The sequence below is a fragment of the Camelus dromedarius genome, chromosome 19, assembly GCF_036321535.1.
Source record: "Camelus dromedarius isolate mCamDro1 chromosome 19, mCamDro1.pat, whole genome shotgun sequence".
NCBI classification, from domain to species: Eukaryota; Metazoa; Chordata; class Mammalia; order Artiodactyla; family Camelidae; genus Camelus; species Camelus dromedarius.
The window spans coordinates 38,688,701-38,709,719 of NC_087454.1; the positions used below are offsets into that span (position 1 = coordinate 38,688,701).

The following is a 21,019-nucleotide window of genomic DNA, read 5'->3' on the forward strand; positions in this document are numbered from 1 at the left end:
GATGAAAGCTTTGCCCCCTCAAGTTTGGAGGAAGTGGAACTGAATGAAAATAAGAGGAAAGTGATTACTGTAATTTATTAGAGGTGGGAGGAAAGTATATGTGACAAGTACCTGTTGTCCAGCTAAATTTTGCTACTGTGGGTAAAATCTGTGTGTGGCAGAGACTGTTCAGCCAATTTCCTCTTTCTGGGCACTCAGGGAAAAAAAAAAAAAAAAAGAAACCTGCCTTTCTGCATCTCCGTTTCTGTTAAGCCGCAGTCCTGGGAATGAATTCTGATTCAAGGGATGTGAGCGACAATGATGTCAAGGATTTCCAGGCATGCTTCTGTTCCCCTTTCAGCGCCCTCCGTTAGCTGCTTCTCTTTGTTAACCCAGGGTTACTCTTGTTACCTGAGGGAGGACCGGTCTGGGTGCTCTCACTCAGCCATTACCACCAGGCGGTATTTATGTGGGCTGATAATTGACCTACGTTACCATTTCTAGAAACGTTTATTCTCTGAAATGTCTCACTACGACAGCTTTCTAGAGTGCCAGAGTGAACTCTGAAATAGTCACAGCAAGGGCTGTTGCTTTCAAATAATGAGGCTCTTTGTGGAATTGTCGTTGCACAGATGATGCTGGAGGTCACAGTCCTTCTTTAGTACTAAAAGATGCCCGTGATATATTAAAATTTCCTACCTGCATTAATATAATTATGAATGGAGATTCTAACATGATAAGGAATCCTTTTCTGCATGTGGCAAAATGGTATAAAATATTTATAGCGGAGTTCAAAAAATAAAGGATCTCAGCAGTTCAACAATAATATTTCTTTTGGCACAAGGAGATTTTGACATGGATGCGTTTTCTAAAATATAAGTCGAATCTCAAAAGTAAACAAGTGAAACATCAAAAGATGTAGAAGAGAATTTGAGCAGAGAGAGATCGTCAAGGTGTAGCGAACAAGGCTGTCCACTTTGCCCTGGACAAAACCTCAGTCAGAGTTATTGTCTAAATACCTCTTAAACCTGTATTAAATCCCAAAGTGCTTTATCATTGTGCGGGTCTCTTGCTATAAAACCTATTTAAGAAAGCAAACACATACATTAGAATAAGAAGTTTAAGGCATTCACTTTCTATTGTGACAAGAATATTATTTGGCAGACTTGCTTCATCTCTGAAATATTATGGCTACAATATGGCTTTTTCCCATATGATTGTGTTCAGTCTGTTCTGTCAAGGGTCGGTCCTTCCCTTGATCATTTATAAAGATGTAGTATTTCTTTTAAAAGAATTTAATGTTCCAGGATGATTTGATTTGATAAAGAGTACACATGACCTGTTTTGGTAACAACTCCCTCATGCTTATAAGCGTTCAGTTGCTTAAGCTGTTACATAAGTTTGTGTTTTTGGAGGTAAACAAATAAGAGATAAACCAAAGTGTGAGCAGATAGAGAGACCCCTGTATTTGGAGACCCACCAAAGTGTGGAGCCTTGCCGCGGGCTGTGAAATAATTTCTGCAGGGGCAGAAGGACAACGAGAATGGTTGTTTTCCTGTGAATGGCTGCTTTCTTGCTCAGAAGAGGAAAAGGAAAGAAAGATGCTTTAGTGGGGAGCCGTTAGCCAAGCTGCCAGTGGAGACAGCTCAGGCCAGGGTGGGGCCACGTGGACTTTTATGAGAGGCTTCCAACCATCATGTCCTCCTTCTGGGTGTGCTGGAGCCAATCAGTCTTTGCCTTGTGTGGGCTTTTCTGGCTGTTGTCATGGCAATTGTCAGCTGTCATGGCACTGGTCAGTGTGCCGTTTAGCAGCTAAATAATTACAATGAGCGCATAATGAGACTCCAGGTCCACTGGAAGTCAGATCCTCTGCCATCTTGGGGTCCATTGGTTCTGACCAGTTCTTGTTTCTTCTCTTTGCAGCTGTCTCCTGAGACTTAGATACGAGTAATGATTTCTGTTGAAGGAAGAGGCAGGGGTATGATCCTGGGGGCAACAGCCTTGGTCATAAAGCGGAAAATTGCTTTTAACTAGAATGCTTAACAATCTGGTGGACCCAGCATGCTCCCCCCCAGAAAAACCATCTCTGAAGATTCTGTTCAGCCATGGAAGTTTTAAAGGGAACTGAAGGAATAATCTCAGTTAATCCCTGAGATGGATGGTCAGAGCTCTTGCCATCCTCCAGTGCCTGCTTGAGCCTGCTCTTCCGTGACTGAGGGTGGCCTGGGAGACGGGAGCTTTTCTGTAAACAAGAGGCAAGAGTTGATGGTGGGGGCCCACAGGGTTCTGCTCTGTATCAAAAGGGGGAACTTTTAGAACTATGTGTGAGTGTTTGTTTATACGTATGTGTATTTAGAGAAAGAGAAAGAAAGCATTTAGGTTGGGTGTGAAATTTTGAATAGATTTTTTTTTTGAGTGTTCATTATAAATGGAAGTTTGTAGTACTTCAGAGTATTATTAAGAAAAGTTAGGGGCTTGGTGATCTGTACCTGGGCCTGACTGTCTCCTCTGTCTTTATTTTGGAGAATAACTCTGAGTTCCTTAAATTCATCTTTAAAATCATTGAAATAAAATCAATGATTACGTTGTTATCATTTAAGAATCAGAGGGCTAATTTAACCATTCCTGTTCAAGTGTCTCTGATAAAGTAATTTGTCCTATGAATATCTCCTAATTGGAAGCACCTGAAGAAACAGGACATTTCTAGAAAAGAGATCATATTTGCTGATGACTTTCAGAATACTGAAATAACATGCTTTTATTTTTCTGTAGCGACTAGCACACGTTGAGTGTTTATCAGAATTTATGATTTAACCAGAGAATTATTATGAGCATCATCTCTGTTTTCTCCTGTTCCACCCATAAAAGTAGGTGGTCTGAGAGTCTTTGATGATAATTTTTAACAGATAAACAAAAACCAAACTAGTTTCAGAATTTCTTGCTTACGAGGTATTAGTTCTAAATGGCACTTTGTGTAGCGTTCTTTGTATCTGATGGTACCATGGTAGTGAGTGCATGTGTGCGTGTGCACACATCTGTGCACATATGGGATGTGTGAGACCTTATACTGTACTTTGAGGAATGGTTTGTAAATCACCAAAAATGTAGTTCATCCCGTTTCACAGAATAATATGATCTGCCTCTGTCTCACTCTGTCTTTAATTCTTGTCTTCAGATCTCCTTGCCTTTCAACTTTGTCTCACATACCAGGAAAGGAGACTGATAGGGGTGAGAGGTGTTGAAAAACCCATTTTGGGCTTCATTCCATGACTTTTTTTTTTTTTTTTTTTGGTGGGGGGAGGTATTTAGGTTTATTCATTGATTTATTCTTAGAGGAGGTACTGGGGATTGAACCCAGGACCTAATGCATGCTAAGCATGCGCTCTACCACTGAGCACTGCCCCCCCCATGACTTTTCTAAGGAATCGTTTACTACTTCCTCCTGTCATAACTCCAGTATCTCTTAAGTCATCTTTGCATGGACTGCTCCTCAGAATATGGAGATGACATTATGTTCCATGGCCAATCAGTTGGAGTGTCAGATGTCAAAGATGGCTAACCTTCATATGATAATGCTTTGATGACAATAGTTTTGTGGGTTCCTTTTAAATTTCCTTGGGTTTTTATTACACACATCTTTTATTTGTTGCAAAGCTTCCTTAAAATTTAAAATCCACTTTCACGTGGATTTTCACTGCGGCGTCAGGGATTTTGTGAAATAAGTTGGTAGAATACTTACCCTCTCGTTCAGGGCTAAGTAGCTGTTGGGTTTTGTCATGTAAGGATACCGGCTCCCTTTTTTCCCACAGTTCCTGAGCTTTAGCTGAGAGCCAGCAGTCTTACCCATCATAAAGCTTGATTTGCTGAATAAAACAGATATTTACAACACATACTGGGTTACATCTCTGGATAACAAATTATACCATTTAAAATAATTAATTTTATGTTACTAATACGTTAATAGGTATGTATGTGTGTGTGTGTCTGTGTGTATTAGTCTAAATTTTAGATTATGGCTTATAGACTCCTTTACGTTTTTTTATTCACTGATGTGTCCCAATCACCTTGAATGATGTCTGTCGGGTAATAGGCAGTCAGTGTTGACTATATAAAATAATGTTTGAAATGTGGATGCATAGACAGAAGTTTGACAGTAGCAGCCGTGGGATTATTTAAACTTTTTCTGTTCTGTTATTTGCTTACTTGTATGTTACTGTTTTTCTCCCAATAGCATATTTATTATATACATAGTATAGATGCTTTATGTCTGTGTAGGTAGATGGATGCATGGATAAATATGGTTAGGTGGAGGTTTATTGCCTTGATTTGTTAAATGGTGCATACTGCCTAGCCTATGCCCTGCTTTGGGTGTCCGGACATGGAGAAGACAGACTGATGTGAAATAAGAGCAGGAAGTCAGTAGGAGGAAGATCCCATCCATCCATCCATCCGTCCATCCGTCCGTCCATCCATCCATTCATCTCTGTCTGTGTCTGTATATCTGTCAGTCATGTATCTATTTCTGTGTATCTATACATGTGTTATCAGAGAGCAGAAAGAATTCAGAAAGGAGACATGAAGGTCAAGGATTTATTAAGCCATAGATAGTATGCTTTCAAGGAGGGCACAGGCAGACCCAGCTGAGTAGCTGCCCCGAGTTTCCTTGGCAGGCTGGCTATTTGGGGTATAAACATGAGTGAGCAGAATATTCATTGGTGGAAGGGGCTTGGGGCTGTGTTTCCTGAGCTTCATCCCAGCTCCGCCTTCCAAGCAGAGAGGGGTTCTTTTCTCCTTGTTTGGTCTCCATCGGGAAGTCGGATGAGAAGTAACAGCTTACATTCGGATGAGAGTGTAAATGAGCGAAAGGTTACATTCAGGTGATGGAGATTTCTGCTTGTTTCCACCTTTCCTTGTCAGCCTCCAGGACACTAGTCACCCCCAAATATATGGTTTCTTAACAGTCCAAGGTTCCAGCTCATCTTGGTCTGCTCAAGGACCCCTGTTGTTCCCAAGATGTATGGTTTCCTGCCCTTTGGCCCATGTACCCCTTCTCCGCTCATATCTGGCTACCCGCCTGCTCTAACATATATATTACATAGCTAACTCTTCTTACCTCAGACTTGAATATGCATATATCATACTTGAATGTACTTGTGTGTGTGTGTATATACGTATATACGTATATATATGTATATATGTATGTATGTGTGTGTATATGTATATATATGTATGTGTGTGTATGTGTATGTATGTGTGTGTATACGTGTATATATATGTGTGTATATGTATGTATGTGTGTGTATATATACGTATATATGTATATGTGTGTATGTGTGTGTATATATGTACGCGTGTGTGTATATATATGTGTATGTATGTGTGTATATGTGTGTGTATATATGTACGTGTGTGTGTGTATATGTATGTATGTATTATGTATGTATGTATTATGTATGTATGTATATACTTGTATCCTGAAAATATTTTGACAGGAAACTGGAAAGATTGAGTAATGTCTTTGATAGAAAAAGATAAAGAGATAAAAGGGGAGTTGGCAAGTATCTATGTTTTTGAAGTACCGACAGATTATGAAGTGGAATTGAGTGGTCAATTATTAGTCAGTGTTGGTGTGAGAATCAGGAACACAGCGTTTGAAAATTTAAGGACAAAATTCTTCTTCACTGATCTTTGGGAAATGGTGTAATTGTATGATAAATGTTATTTCCAGCTATAATAGAATGTGTGTACCACTTTGAAATGTATAATTGGAATACATACAAGCCCTATGTTGGTGCGGATTTCTTTTTAAGTACAGTTATTGTTACATATTGTTTAGAAACCACATCTTAAATAACAAATACTTATTGCATGTGCATTTAAGTAACGATGTACAGTTGTTGACTGTCGGGTTATTTAAAGATGACTTCTTGGATATACATAAGAAAAAAGTATTTCTAAAATCAAAGAGATAAATTATCCCCCAAACTGTTATGTCTTTAATTTTATGAAAGTGCATAACTTTGAAATGTGTGAACGTTGACATTGCTGAACATTGGCTATCTTTTATAGAAAGTCTCCTCCCCGACTAGCTTAAGGCGTTAAAGCCAAATGACTTTATAATAGTGACTAGTGTTTTAAGATTACAGGATAAAATGTTTTATTCTTCTAATCTGTTTGTCCAAAGCAGATGTGAAAGTTTGATTCACAGATTAATTCAGTTTTGTTAAAAGCGTGTATTTTCCCGTGTTCAGTTCCTCGTGTTCTATTATACATACCAGCGAGATGGCATTTATTTGATGCCTTAAAAGTATCTTGGGCATTTGAATATGAACTATAATACACACTCTTGTGCTAAGTGTGTTTAAAATTCACAACTCTTTCTTACAACTTTCAAAGTGTCTTTCAAATGTCTGTCACTTTTTAATTATACCTATTCTGTTCTATTTTTATTTAAGCTTCTCTCATCTGTGTATATAAGCATTAGAATTCTTATCTCTACTCTAAAGTCTGTATTTGTAAATTCATGGAATTGTCTTTGCCAGACACACTAGAGGACTTTCATGTTTATTAGTTTGAAAGACTGGGCTCAAGAAAGCTAATTTTTAACGCATAGTGTGGAAAATACTTGAATTGGCAAATACACGCCTTACTAGAAGAGCAAACTCCTTCTGGACCCGTTTCCTTAGCAGCAGCGTTCTTAGAGTAATCTTACGGAACAGCTTCTGTAAATGACTGGATGTGTGTTTTATGTGATACCAGTTATATGATACCCAAGCTGAATTGATTGTACCACAGGTTTTCCTCAGTACAATACAGGTTTTCAGAAATACTGTTCAATTTATGTTCACAAAGAGTTTGCAAGTTTTCACTTGATATCATGGTATATCTCTTTATCACACTTGCCTCAGATTGTGATGGATTTTTAGGGCGACATAAGACCATTAAATTAGCTTGCATATCCAAGGGACCTTAAAATTACCTGTATATGACAAATATATGTATTATTATCTAACACCTCGTTTATTGATTGAAATGTTCATGTTCTGAATCTCCTGAATTTTTCTCATAGGATTAAAAGTTTAAGGAGTTGCTTTAGTTATTGTACGAGTTCTTTTGTCCTTCTGGCCTTTATTTTGCTTGGTAAAATGCAAGAGGACAAAGCAGACGGTAGAATGACCAGCATGGTACCGTCCTTCTTAGACCTGGGCCAGAGGGGCCCCTGCCCTGAGCTCTTTGCTTTGGCTGTTCTCTGGCTGTGCCTCCCCGAGTGGCAAGGAGCCTCCTAGGGCCGAATTATTGTGCCCATGGAGAGTTGCCCCACCCCCATTTTCTAGAACATACTCTGAGCACCTGAAACTCTCAAATCCCTGCCCATTTGGCCCCAAACACACTTCTAGGGCCTTTTAAAATACATTTCTTGGGACTGTCTTCCTGATGTTCCTAGTGTATGAAGATCCAGTCTGAAGGTTTCTAAGGAGTGGCTACGTGCAGGGAGATCTGTGACTGAAGCTTGGGGGTGTGGGCTGGGGGGGTCTCTGTTTCCAAGGATAGACCACACACAGATGTGCCCACCCCAGACCTAAAGTATCCTAAGACACGGCTCTGTGCAAGGATGGAGTTGATGGTGTGGGATGGTGTCCCCACAGATGTGGGCGTGGCCGTGAGGCACTGGGAGTAAACCTGGCTTTCCCCGTAGGCCATTCTGTTCTCCCACAGAACTGGGCGAGGGGGGAGGGTTCGAGACGTCTAAATCCCACCAGGCTTTTCTACTGATTAGGAAGTAATGAACACTAACGCCAATGTTAAGTAGGAAGGCTGTTTGTCACGGGAGAAGAATGTAACTTATTTTATTGAACACTTTGTTAGCTTGGTTTATAACTTTTAAATATTAGACTTATGGGATGTAAGGGACTGTATTTACGCTGTTACTCCAGCCCTGAAGATGGTTAAGAGTTGATCTAGACAGAGGTTCCAGATTTCATTTTATGAAAGCAATATTCACTTTTTATTAAAGACTTGAGTTCTTTTTTATTCATATGATTACAGATCCTACATGGACCTTCGAGGTCATTTGGTCCACTCCCCTACTTAGAATGGAAGGTCACCTTGTTGAATCCATGACAGATGCTAATTCTGTCTCTGTTTTAGTATTTTTAGACACAGGCAGCTTAACAACTTGCAAAGCATTGCTTCCAATTATTTCATTAATTTAATTTAAAAATGAATTCTCATGTTGAATCCTGCTCTTTTTTTCTCCCATTTTGTTCATATGAAATAGGGCTCATTGGCCCTGCTAAACCAAGTTTAGACCAGCCTAAAGCAGGAACCAGTGCTCAGGCAACCTTGTCTGTGTACTAAGGATTTCCTCTGGTGATGAGAATTCACTGAGTTTTCTCAGTTGGACTGTGCACGCTTTATGTATTTTTATACATGCCGTTCATTTTTATATTCATTCAATGGAGATTTATTGAGTGTCCAATGCCTAAGGGCCTTTTTTCTTTCTTTAGCTCAGAAAAGATTCTCAGAATCCTGTCATTATTTCACAGTTATTAATTTAAATTTTACTCAAATAAAAATGTAATCTCTGCTTTATAACAAACTGTGTTTTTCTAGGGGAGAACTTGTTTGATGATGAGGAAATTTCTCATTCAGTCTTCTTTCTTAAATTTGTTTTATTAAAAACTTTACTGATTTGGAAGACTAATATAATAATACTGTCCTCCCAAGGGCTTGCGATAGGAAACAAAGCAGGTAGACTGTTAAGAGAATGTAAATGTCAAAATGTAATTGATACAGAAAACCCTGGGGAATCCACACAAAAATATTAGAACAATGGAAAAGTCCAGCAGGGTTGCAGGACACAAGATTATACACAAGTAAATTGCATTTCTATGTCAGAGGAAAGATCAAAAAGATGAAATTAAGAAAATAATTCCATTTACAGTAGCATCAAAAAGAATAAATTATTTAAAATTGAGTTTAATGGAAGAAGTATAAGGAATGTATCCTGAAAATTACAAGACATGGTTGAAAGACATTATAGAAGACCTAAGTAGATGCAAATGCATCCCATATTCATCCCCTGATTTGAAAGACTAAATACTATTAAGATGACAAAATTCATTTACTGGCCTGTAGATTCAATGTAATTCGTATCAAAATTCCAACTGCTTTCTTTTATAAACTGGCAAACTAATCCAAAAATTCATATGGGAATCTAAGTGGGTTAGTAGCCAAGACAATCATGAAAAGATGTACACATTTGGAGAACTCGCAGTTCCTGATTTCAAAATTTGCAACAAACCTACAGTAATCAAGACGGTGTGGTGTTGACATAAGGGTGGGCGGAAGGATCAATAGATTTGAAAGTGCAGAAATGTACCTTCACTCTGTAGTCAACTGGTTTTTGACAAGGATGCCAAGAACGTTCGGTGTGGAAGAGTAGTCTTTTTAATAAATGGTGGTGGGACAGGTGGATATCTACATGTTATCTTCACTCTACAGTCAACTGGTTTTTGACAAGGATGCCAAGAACGTTCGGTGTGGAAGAGTAGTCTTTTTAATAAATGGTGGTGGGACAGGTGGATATCTACATGTTATCTTCACTCTATAGTCAACTGATTTTTGACAAGGATGCCAAGAACGTTCGGTGTGGAAGAGTAGTCTTTTTAATAAATGGTGGTGGGACAGGTGGATATCTACATGTAGCAGAATGAAGTTGGACCCCTACCTCACACCATGTACAAAAAAATTAATTCAGCATGGACCAAATACCTACATGTGATAACTGAAATTTATAAAACTATGGAGTAAATCTTTTGGACCATGGGTTTGGTTAGGCAATGATTTCTTAGATATGACATAAAAGTTTGGTGACAAAAGAGAGAAAGAGATATTGGACTACATCAAAATTAAAACTTTTTTGGGACAAATGATACCATAAAGGAAGTGAAAAGAAAACATACAGAATAGGAGAAAATATTTGCAAATTACTTGTGGGATAAGGGACTTGTATCCAAGAATGTGAAGAAGTCTTACAACTCAGTATGAAAAAACAATTAATCCAATTAAAAATTGGCAGTGGATTTGAGTAGGCATTTCTCCATAGAATATATACAAAATTACCAGTAATCACATTAAAAGATGCTCAAAATATTTAGTTTTTAAAGGTCCATATCAAATTCAGAATGAGATACATCTTCATACACACTAAGATGGCTAAAGCAAGACAGACAATAACAAGTGTTGGTGGAGATGGGGAGAAATTGGAACTCTTGTATGTTACTGTTGGAATTTTAATATGATACAGGAACTTTGGAAAACAGTTTGGCAGATCTTCAAAGCATTATACATAAAGCTACTATATGACTGAGTTAATTCCAACCCTAGGAATCTATTCAAGAGAACTGAAAACAAATATGCACACAAAAACTGGTAACCAGATGCTCAAAGCAGCATTATCTGTTTCATCAAAAATGTTGAAACAATGTAAATTCCCATCAGCTGATGACTGGGTAAACAGAATAAGGTATGTGCTTACAGTAGAGTATTATTTGGCTGTAGAACAGAATGAAACATTGATACCTGCTCCAACATGAATGACCCTTGAAAGCGTCATGCTCAGTGGAACATGCGAGGCACAGCAGACCGCACGTTGTATGGTTCCATTTACATAGAAAGTTCAAAACAGACAAGGCCATAGAGAGAGAGCTCTGTAGTTTTTCATGACAAGCTGCACCATTTGTGAGCCCTGTGGAATCAAGCTCACCTGGGGATTAAGTTCAGCTTGAGTGGCAACCAGACACTGGCCCTTTCCCCTTGGGTTCAGGGGTGGAATTCATTCCTCAAGGATTTACTGCTTTACGGGTGACTGGAGGCAGACAGACTCAAAGAATAAAACTTTTCTACCACATCTCAGCAGAGCAGCCAAAGTCAGGCCTGTGGGCATGTTTGCCCAGCCCCCACCACAGTGGTCAGCGCCCTTCCCATTTCATCAGAGCTGCGTGGGAGTAACTAAACCGAGGAGTAAGAAGGACAAATGGAAAGAGAATTGATCCAAGAAGCTGAAAAACATCATCTTTAAGGCCTCTAGAAATTTTATTTTTTAATAGAGCCCCTGATTAATGAACTCGATTCATGATCTGCCCTCTTTATACTTGCTTAAAGATGCCTGGGCTGAAGGGATAAGGTTGGTAAATTTTTTTCTAAAGGTTGGAAACCACCACAAACACCAAGCCCGTAAATGATATCCTAGCTAATTTCAAAACTATCCAACAAGGTAGGGCGGTCTACATATATGTATATAAATAGATAGATAGATAGGTAGGTAGATAGATAGACAGACAGACAGACAGACAGACACAGACAGATAGGTAGGTAGACAGACAGACAGACATACAGGTAGATAGGTAGGTAGATAGATAGGTAGATAGACACAAAAATATGAAATCTCAGTTCTTTCTAGTATCATAATTGAATATTATTTGCATGTATTGTTGAGCAAGGACAATGATGCTGAGGACATAAATGGGCCCCCGTTTATATTTATACCATTCATAAATACTGCAAATGCACTTGATAATAATATTTAATAATGTATTTAATTATTGATATATCATTATATTATATCAATATAATGTAATATAATCATAACATATAATATACTAATGTACTGTAACATTATATAATATATTATGGTTTATAATTATATAAATGTTATATGTAAAATTGGATTTATGTAATTATAAAATATAGTATATAATTATTTAAGTATCTTTCTTATACGGATAAGAAATTAGGAGTGGTAGAAACAACAGTAAAATAAGGACTATTCTCTGTGACATTTGCAATTATCGGTCACTGGATAATTAGTGATTAAACACAGAGCGTTACTTCTCCCCCCCCCCCCAAAGACTTCCACACAGTGAGATGTGCTCCAGAACGTTTGCTGAGTGAGTGTGAGTGTCGGGTGAAGAAACCGTGCCCCAGGGCAAGGTGCGTGTGAAGCGGGCCGTGCTCAGTTCTGTTGAAATGCTTTCTTCTATTGACTTGTTAGGGATTTTTAACTCCAGTGAGTGATAGCTCACCTTTATTCAGTTCAGGAAAACTGATTTTTCAACACAAGGGGTTCCTGATGGCATTTGGCTTTTAAACATCTTGAAAATCAACTAATACCAACTGAAGCACATCTGGGTGTAGCCTGTCTGTAAAGTTAGTCCAAATGGTGAATAAAGTCCGATTTGGGTCATTATCACAGTACAGATAGGCTCAGAAAGGATCTTTTAATTTGAACCAAATGGCATCACTTCAGTGTTTTCTTTTTATTAAGATGAGAAACAAGGCACCTTTGGCAAGAGTGAGGACTCTCATGGTTTTTTTTTTTTCCTCAAACATAGGACATATGTTCTTCTCATGCTCTAGAAATACAGTTGAATTTGAATATGAGAAAATCAGAATTATTACTGACTGCAGACTGCTCCCTTTTAACAGTAGTAATTAATTTAAAAAATCAAATATATTGAGTAAAAAGGCTTGAGCTGATTTTTCAATATTTTACATGGAAAAAATTATAATGCAATACATGTCAACTTAAAAATTTCAGCCAGCTTCCTAAAATAGAAGCAAAATTACAGCTAAACAGCAACATATAGTAATGAGATCATGTTTGGTTTTAAAATGCTTAAAATATCACTTAATGATCACAATGAGGCTGTTCAAAAATAAAAGTTGTTTTGAATGTTGTTATATGTCACTGCCCCTCTTTTTTTTTAAGGCTTTCAGACCAGGGCATGAGACTAAAAACACTCCAGATTATTAAAAAAAAATAAAAATCACACTTTGTGGAAATAATTATGAATTTTAAATGTGTTTTGGGGAAATAAAAGTTTCCCCATAGCAGCAGCAATCTGAAAATCACTGAAAGTCACATATAGTCTATGACGTTTTTGTATTAAAAACCACATTTTTCTAGAAAACCTTATTTGGGCTGACTGATGAGTGCTGATTTTGAGTTTATACCCGATCTATTATAACGAGTGCTGGGAGTAAAAATGCCATCAATGTGATGTGGTCCCTGGCCTCAAGGAGGTCATGGTTTAATGGTGGAAAGCAGCTGTAGATAGAACATTATGAAGTGATAAACGTGCTGTGTTTAAAAAATGCCAGGTGCGAAGGGAGCCCCAGGGCGGGATAATCACGCAGAGTGAGTGTCCAGGCTGGGTCTGCACTGAAGAGACAGCGGTCCTCCTCTGATCAGAGGAAGGAGGAAAGGTCGGGAGCAGAAGCAGCCCGAGGACCCTGAAAGCACACAGCATGCTCGCTGTCTGCGTGGGGATGGGCTGCGGTGTGAGATGGGATGAGAACGTGGCCAGAGAGGACAAAGGATGGTTGATTGATTCCTCATGTCGGGGGAAAAAAATAAGAACCTAGCCTTCAGGCAGGGAGAAGTAGGTACCTGTCAGAGTGGTGACTATCCATCCAACAAAGGAGATCCAAGTGCTCAGCATAGCCAGGGACGACGCAAAGCAGTTCCCACAGTCCAGTAGAAAAGGGGGGATCCCTTTTTCAAAAAGACAGATTCCTACTTTAAAAAGACAGCTTGGGTGCGAAAGGTAAGTAACACATGGGTCTTCAAGGAAACCAGTTTAAAGGGCATGTGATGTGGGGGCAGGGATTGGATCTGAGAGGGGCGCCAGTGGAGGCGAGGGGGCTTGATGGATGCTGCCTGCAGGGTGGTGGCGACCAGGCAGCAGCTGGTGGTTATATCGGAGATCTGTGTCCCTCTTGTTCCTGGGTGCCGCGGGAAAATTGGCTTTAGACTTAAGGTGAATTCAGTTTGAGTTTCACATGTCTTGGGAACTTCAGAGTGGAGATGTCAGTGTTGAGTCAAGTTGAAGAAAAGGTTTAGAACCCAGGAAGGTAGTGTGGGCTTGATGTCGGAAAAGGTGAAAGGTGGGAGATACGGACTGGGATGGGGACAGTATCGTCTGGAAGTGTGCCTAGGCTGAGGTCGCCTCGGAGAAAGTGATTGCGTTCAAAGGATACAAAGAAAGGGGGGGACTGTTGTCAGAGTGAAGGAGTAGGTCTCAGGGAGTCTGGAACAGAGTTCAGGAAGGCAGTGAACCAGCGTGGCTCCAAGAGCAAGCTTTCATAGGGTACCCACATCCTCTGACCCTGGTCTCTGATAAATAACACAAGTCAGCTCCGAATTTCCCCTGCCAAGTCTGCTCCTTTGCCAGTCATTTTTGTGATTATAAATCTGCTAGTCTTCACCTGCATGCTTGAGACAAAACCTGAGCGTAATCATAGACGCCTCTCTTTTCCTTAAACTTCCATTCCATCCCAGAGCCAACTTCCACCTTCAGAGTAATCCAGCCGAGTTTTAGACCTCCACGTTGAACACCTGAGCCTTCACCCAGTCCAGCCTGGTCTTCAGCCTCTGCCTCACAACTGGCCTCCCTGCCTCCACCCTGGCCCCACTATGTGAGGCTGCCAGGATAATCTCTCAAGAACACGAATCTGATCAAAACTGTGATGAAAAACGTTTTGAAACTTGCCTCACATTTAGAATAAGAATTTCATATCCTAATGTTTTATCTTGCTTCATAACAAATTACCTCAAAACTTAACAGCTTAAAATGGGCAACATTTATGATCTCCCAGTTTCTGCAGGTAAAGGTTTCGGAAGAATGGTAGATGATGTTCTGGCTCAGGGTCTCGGAAGAAGTTGCAGTCATCTAAAAGTTTTACCAGGGGTAGCATCTGCCTCCAAGGGGGCTCCCCTACATCAGTGGGAGTGACAGCCCTCAGTTCCTCCCACTTCTTCATGATAGGACGGCTGACTTTCCCCAGACACGTGATCCGAGAGAGAGAGAGAAAGAAAGAATGGAGCCACAGAGTGTCCTGGGACCTGATCTCAGAACTCTTACACCATCACTTCTGCCATATTTTATTCATTAAAAGTCCATGACATTCTAAGTGAAGTAAGCCAGAGAGAGAAAGAAAAATACCATATGATATCACTCATATGTAGAATCTAAAAAAAAAAAAAAGACAAATGAACTTAAATATAAAACAGAAACAGACTCACAGACAAAGAATACAAACTTGTGGTTGCCAGGGAGGAGGGGGGTGGGAAGGGACAGACTGCGAGTTTGAGATTTGTAGATACTGACAGGTATATATAAAATAGATGAACAAGTTTACATTGTCCAGCACAGGGAACTATATTCAAGACCTTGTGGTAGCTCATGGTGGAAAAGAAAATGAAAATGAATATATGTATGTTCATGTATGACTGAAAAATTGTGCTGTACACCAGAAGCTGACACAGCATTGTAAACCGACTATAACTCAATTAAAAAAAAGATTTATAGATACAAATACCAATTTTTATGGGAAAGAGACTTAAAAAGTGAGATTGTATTCTAATTTCACCTTTTTAATAAAAGTATACAAAATTAAGCTAAAAAAAAAAAGCAAAAAACAATCTGTGACTGTAAGGCCTTCCTGTTACTCCTTCTGCATCTTCCATCTCATCCTCTACTATTTTCTCCCACATTCACACCACTCTGGCCACACTGTCCTCTGACAGCCCCTCACGGGTGCCAGATTCTTTCCAGTGTCAGAGGCTTTGCACGTGCTATTCCCTCTGCCTGGAACACTCTATCCCTAGGTATTGGTGAGTCTTCCCCCCTCCTTAATTCAGGTCTCTGCTCAAAAGTTACCTCCTCAAAGAGGACTCTGTAATCACCCATCAAAATATCAAACTCTTCTAACTATTTCCTATGACATTATCCTGCTTTGATTTTTCTCCAAAACAGTTCTTGCCCACGCAGATTATCTCATCATTTACTTACTCATTTACCTTCTGCCTCACTGGTCTGTAAATTTCAAGGGGGCAGGTATTCCGTCTGCTTCACCCTGGCGTGTCTGGTTCCTGGAATGGTGCCTGGCCCACTGCAGGCTCTCAGTAAATAGCTACGGAGTGAAGGGGTGAGTGGGTGGGAAGACGAAGGACTGATGTCATGGTAAAGAACCTGAGCTTTGGAATGAAAATCCTGGCCCCATCACTTTGCTAGCCCTGCCACCTGGGAAATTAATCTTGGGGTTCCCCTTTTCGGTAGTGAATTAATAATTGAGAGAAGGTATCCTATTGGGTTATTGTAAGGATTGAATGATACACTGCCGCTAGGTCACTTGGGAAATTCCTTGTCCCGGGTGCAAAGTTGAGGACCCAGGATGAGCAGCCGCAGAGCTGTCTGGCTTGTCCAGCACATCACGCTGCCTTTGTCACCAACAAGCAGGGTGGTGACCTGAGATGCCTCTACAGTTTTCCCACGTGGTCTGAGTGTCATCTCTCAGTAATCAGAAATGCGTGTCCTGCCGTCTTGTGTTGTGTGCAACTTCAGGTGCATTTAACTGAGTCAGAACCAAGGTCAGACGTTGGATGCATTCAGGGAAGGGGCCCAAACTTGGAGGACGGTGCACGGATATATTTGGAACGAGTATCAAGAAAATACTGATTTTTTTTAAGATCTATTTTTTAAAATAGGTTTTATTCTATTTTTTTCTATTCTTTTTAAAAGATACTAACTTCGAGGTTTAAGAGTTTGTGTCTGGCAGTTAACAAGGTGGAAAAAAAACAAAACGTGCCCACCTGCCTTCTGTGATGTACCTCTGTTTAGCATTAGATGACAGTACTGTCAAAAGCTTTCAACGCATATTTGATGATGGTTTTGACAGACTTATTCCACATTCTTTTGTTGCTCCCACTATGGCATCATTCTTGTCATTCAGCTTTGTTTTGTTGTATTTTTTGTCTTTTCTTTTTTTTTGAAATGGAGGGACTGGGGATGGAGGTTGAACCCAGGACCTCAGGCGTGCTAAGCATGCACTCTACCACTGAGCTGTACTCTCCCCCTGTTCTTCTTCATTTTTTTTTTTTAAATCAGTCCAGGTCTTCTATTTTCTTTGCATCAATCATGCCGTGATTTCATGGGAACGGGTTCCAGCAGGCCAGGGTCCCTTCCGTTGGTTCTCACAAAGTGCTCTCTGGGTGGAGCAGACTGGCGCTTCAGTTCAACCCAAATACCTTTCTCTTCGGCTTCCTTCTTTGTCTGATCACTTTCCTTCACACGATTCAGGAAGCTCTCGGAGTGCTTACTATGCTCAGTCCACACGTGAGTTCTCTTGGCATGAATCTTGCCCTTAGCTTGTTTGTTTACAGCAATTCCAACAGCGTGCTGGGTACCACTGTGGACTCTTTTCAGCGTTGCCATGGTGACATCTGTACGGCATTCCTTTCTGAACATCGCCCGCTCTCTTTAACTTACAGTATCACTTTTCTTGTAGATTTGTATGTATGTGGCCAAAAGAACAACTCCATGTTCTCTGAAAGGCCTGGAGAACACACAGAGGGTGCCTCTCCTCTTTCCCTTTGCGTTGGTTATTTTGGTGAATTACCAGAATGAATGGCGGTTCTGGCCAAAAGGGCCCTTTTGCCCTATTTTTTATTTAGATCAATATGTTTGACATTTCTTAAAACGTATGCACTACGATATTAGTCTGGTAAAGGAAACACTGAAAAATAAGTCATGGATATGTTCTCAGTAGTTCACAAATTTCCCTAAAGACGAGGTGTCATCTCGTGAAATACGATGACATTGGCTGTCATGAGCTTCTGTTTGAGTGACAGGGAAGCATTCAGTGACGTCTTGTGTCCAGCCCCAAACGCAAGTAATAAGATGGGAATCGCTGGTATTTATCATTCTCTTATTATGTACCAGGTACGGTTCTAAGTGAATGAGTGACCTGGCTCATTTAATCCTCGCAGGAGCTTTACAGGGCTGTTGGGCCCATTTGACAAGCAAGCATGTAACACAGAGATTCTAAACAAGCTGCTTGAGTGAGCCAGCCCATTGCTAAGCAGGAGTTAGGGTGCTGCCTGGCCCAGAGAGCATGTGTAGGAAGCATTAGCTGCCACCATTCTTGATGCCGAGTGCTGCCCAGCTAACAGGAGACAGACACAGTACTCTGTCAGGAAGCCTGTGGTCTTCGGAATCTACTGGCATTTGGTAAGATTCGATTCCCATTTTAGGGTGGGTTGGGGGTGGTGGGAGGGAACAGATGAAGCGCAGAATGCTTAAGTGACTTGTCCAAGGCCCCAGCGTGGGGATGTGGTCTTGTGCTGGGGCTGAACGGTAGTACTGACTGAACGTGTGGCAGAGGAATTAAGTGATAGGAGGTCACGGGGAAAGAAATCCCAGGGAGCTGCTCGTGCAACTCCATGGGCAGAGGACCTGGAAGCTGACACTTGCAGTGGTGGGAATTTGGATAAGCAGCCAGGAGGCAGGGCAGGGTAGTGTCAGATACTTTCACAGTTTTAGTTGGTTCAGGGTATTCAAATGCATTAGCAGTAATTAAAATAGCTAACTGGGTTGGACGGAAGGGTATAGCTCAGTGGTAGAGTGCATGAAGTCCTGGGTTCAATCCCCAGTACCTCCACTAAATAAATAAATAAGTAAAGCTAATCACCTACCCCCCAAAATTAAAATAAATACAAATAAACTTAAAAAAAATAAAACAGCTAACCCTCTTACAATTTATCTTGTTGGAAACAACTACTTGGATTATTTTAAAATCCAGTTTCGCAACTTCTCTTTCTATTTCAATCACCAAAATAATTACTGTGTAGGTTGTTAATTAATTTCATTTGCAAATTTTTACTACTCATTTACCATCAATGGGTCTGAAATAGTTACTCATGCCCTCAGTAAAAAGGAAACTGTTATTCCATGTCTGAGAATGACTTCCCATCCCCTCCAGTATACACTGGACCTGCTGACGTTGCTTTTGAAGTTTTCATTTTTCACGTCTGTTTCGCTACCATCATCGTTCACACCTAAGGTTACTGTCTTATCGTTTAAGCTCTGTTCTGTAAGAAATTACCCATTTCATTTTTCTTTGGTGGAAAGCCCAGGTTTAGAGAGTCATTTCTTCTACCCGGTCCGTCACTGGGCTGCATACAGGGGCCATGAAAATACACCTGCTGCTCAGAGGTTATAATACAGAGGGTGATGAGTATGAACCATTATGATGGCAAAACTGTGATAATTATTGCCAGAGAAGGAGACACAAAATGCTACTTCACTTAATGTCATCATTTGCTAGATGTAGTTTCCTTTTTAAAAAAAAAGGAACTGAGACTAATTAACTTGCTTAAGACGATGTGCCTCTCAAGTGACAGAGCTACTTTCAGAGCTCACATTTAATTCCAAAAACCACAGACAGAACTCAGAGAAATTTTGCATTTGTAGTGATTGTTGGCTTAATAATTATTAAGCAAAATATCAAATCATTTAAAAGTACAGTGGTATTTATCACTTATTTCTGAGATGGGTTTGAGGCAGCTTGTAAATAGGACTAAAAATATTCTAAGATAAAACATACAAAAGGTTGCAAAGTGTATGGAAAAAAAAAAGAATTGTACAGGAAATCCTTATTCAAGACAAGTTAGAACATGTAAGGCTACACTCAGGGCTGCTTATCTCAAATTTTTAAATTCTTTTTTTTCCCCTATTATTTTCCTTTTTGTATTTATCTGTTACATTTGCTTTTTTAAAGTTCTGTTTATTTGAAAAGTGGGATTATTATTACTGACCCCACAGGGTTATGATGCTAAAAATATTATCTGTGTCAAAATACCTTTGGCGTTTTCTTACCCATTCTTTGAGACTGAAATTGGAAAGTGTGCATCTTTCTGATCAATATCAATGAAGTGAAACTTGTGTTAAAGCATTTCCTCGTATTCTTTCATTAAGGTTAAGTTTATATTTCAAAATGAATAGTTATTATTTATGGTATATTTGCGAATTCATTCTGGACTTAAATTGTGAAATGCTAGAGGCCTGCTGTTTTATAGGACACGGATCTCTGAAATTTCATGGGGAAGGGGTTTTCAAAGGAACATGAAAATTATTCTTTTATTTTATTGACGCTAATCGTTAAAGATTTGGTTCTGCATTCAGATATGAAGAGCAGAAAACATTTTTGCTTAGTAAATAAAAAGTTTTAATTTGAAGGTGGGACAAGTGAGATGCCCTTTACTCAGTCATATTATGTAACTGTAAGTTGTTCATGCTTCATCTATAATAAGGAGTTCTAATCACCAGGCAGATGGCCACTATTTATATTATAAAGTTCCTTCTGAAAATGTCTATAAATAAAAGGATTTTTTTTAACAACCATATATTGACTTTCGGTTTTAGATGAGCATAAACTTCAAAACAGGTCAATACTGGCATCATTCCTCGTTGTTATATTGAAAGATCATTTACATTTTATTGACAAAAACTCATGTTCTTCCCAGACGAATTCCACATTCTTTGCTTCAGTATATTTTACAATTATACTTTGCATATAAATGTTCTTTTCTCATATATTGCACTGAAAATTATTTTCAGAGTCTACTTGGTAATTAAATGTTTCTTTCTTTGTTTTTATTTTTAAAATTTTTTGTTTATTATTTTGTTTTATTTTTTGTTTTGTTATTTTTGTTTATTCCTTTCATACTCTATAACTTTTTGTATATTTTATTTATTTAATTTTTTTGTTTGACTTGATTAAAGTATAGTTGATTTACAGTGTTGTGTTAGTTTCTTGTGTACAGCAAAATTATTCAGTTATACATACACATATATATTCTTTTTCAGATTATTTTTCACTATAGGTTATTACAACATAGTGAGTACATTTCCCTGTGCTCTATAGTAGGTCCTTGTTATTTATCTGTTTTATATGTATTAGTGTGTACATGTTAATCCCAAACTTCTAGTTTATCCCTCCCCCCTTACACTTTGGTAAGTGTGGTTTGTTTTCTTTGTCCTGTGGGCCTGTTTCTGGTTTGTAAATAAATTTATTTGTATTTTTTTTAGATTCCACATATCATTGATATAATATGATATTTGTCTTTTTCTGGCTTACTTCACTTAATTTGATAACCTCTGGGTCTATCTATGTTGCTGCAAATGGCATTTTTCAT

The 21,019-nt window shown here is 39.2% G+C and overlaps 1 protein-coding gene and 1 pseudogene across 4 annotated transcripts in view; one reads left to right on the forward strand and one right to left on the reverse strand.

The window, feature by feature from the left end:
* KHDRBS2 (KH RNA binding domain containing, signal transduction associated 2) overlaps positions 1–21,019 on the forward strand; it is a 522,708-nt gene that overhangs the window by 53,829 nt on the left and 447,860 nt on the right. The window lies entirely within an intron of this gene.
* On the reverse strand, positions 16,956–17,438 carry LOC105084393 (large ribosomal subunit protein eL21-like; annotated as a pseudogene).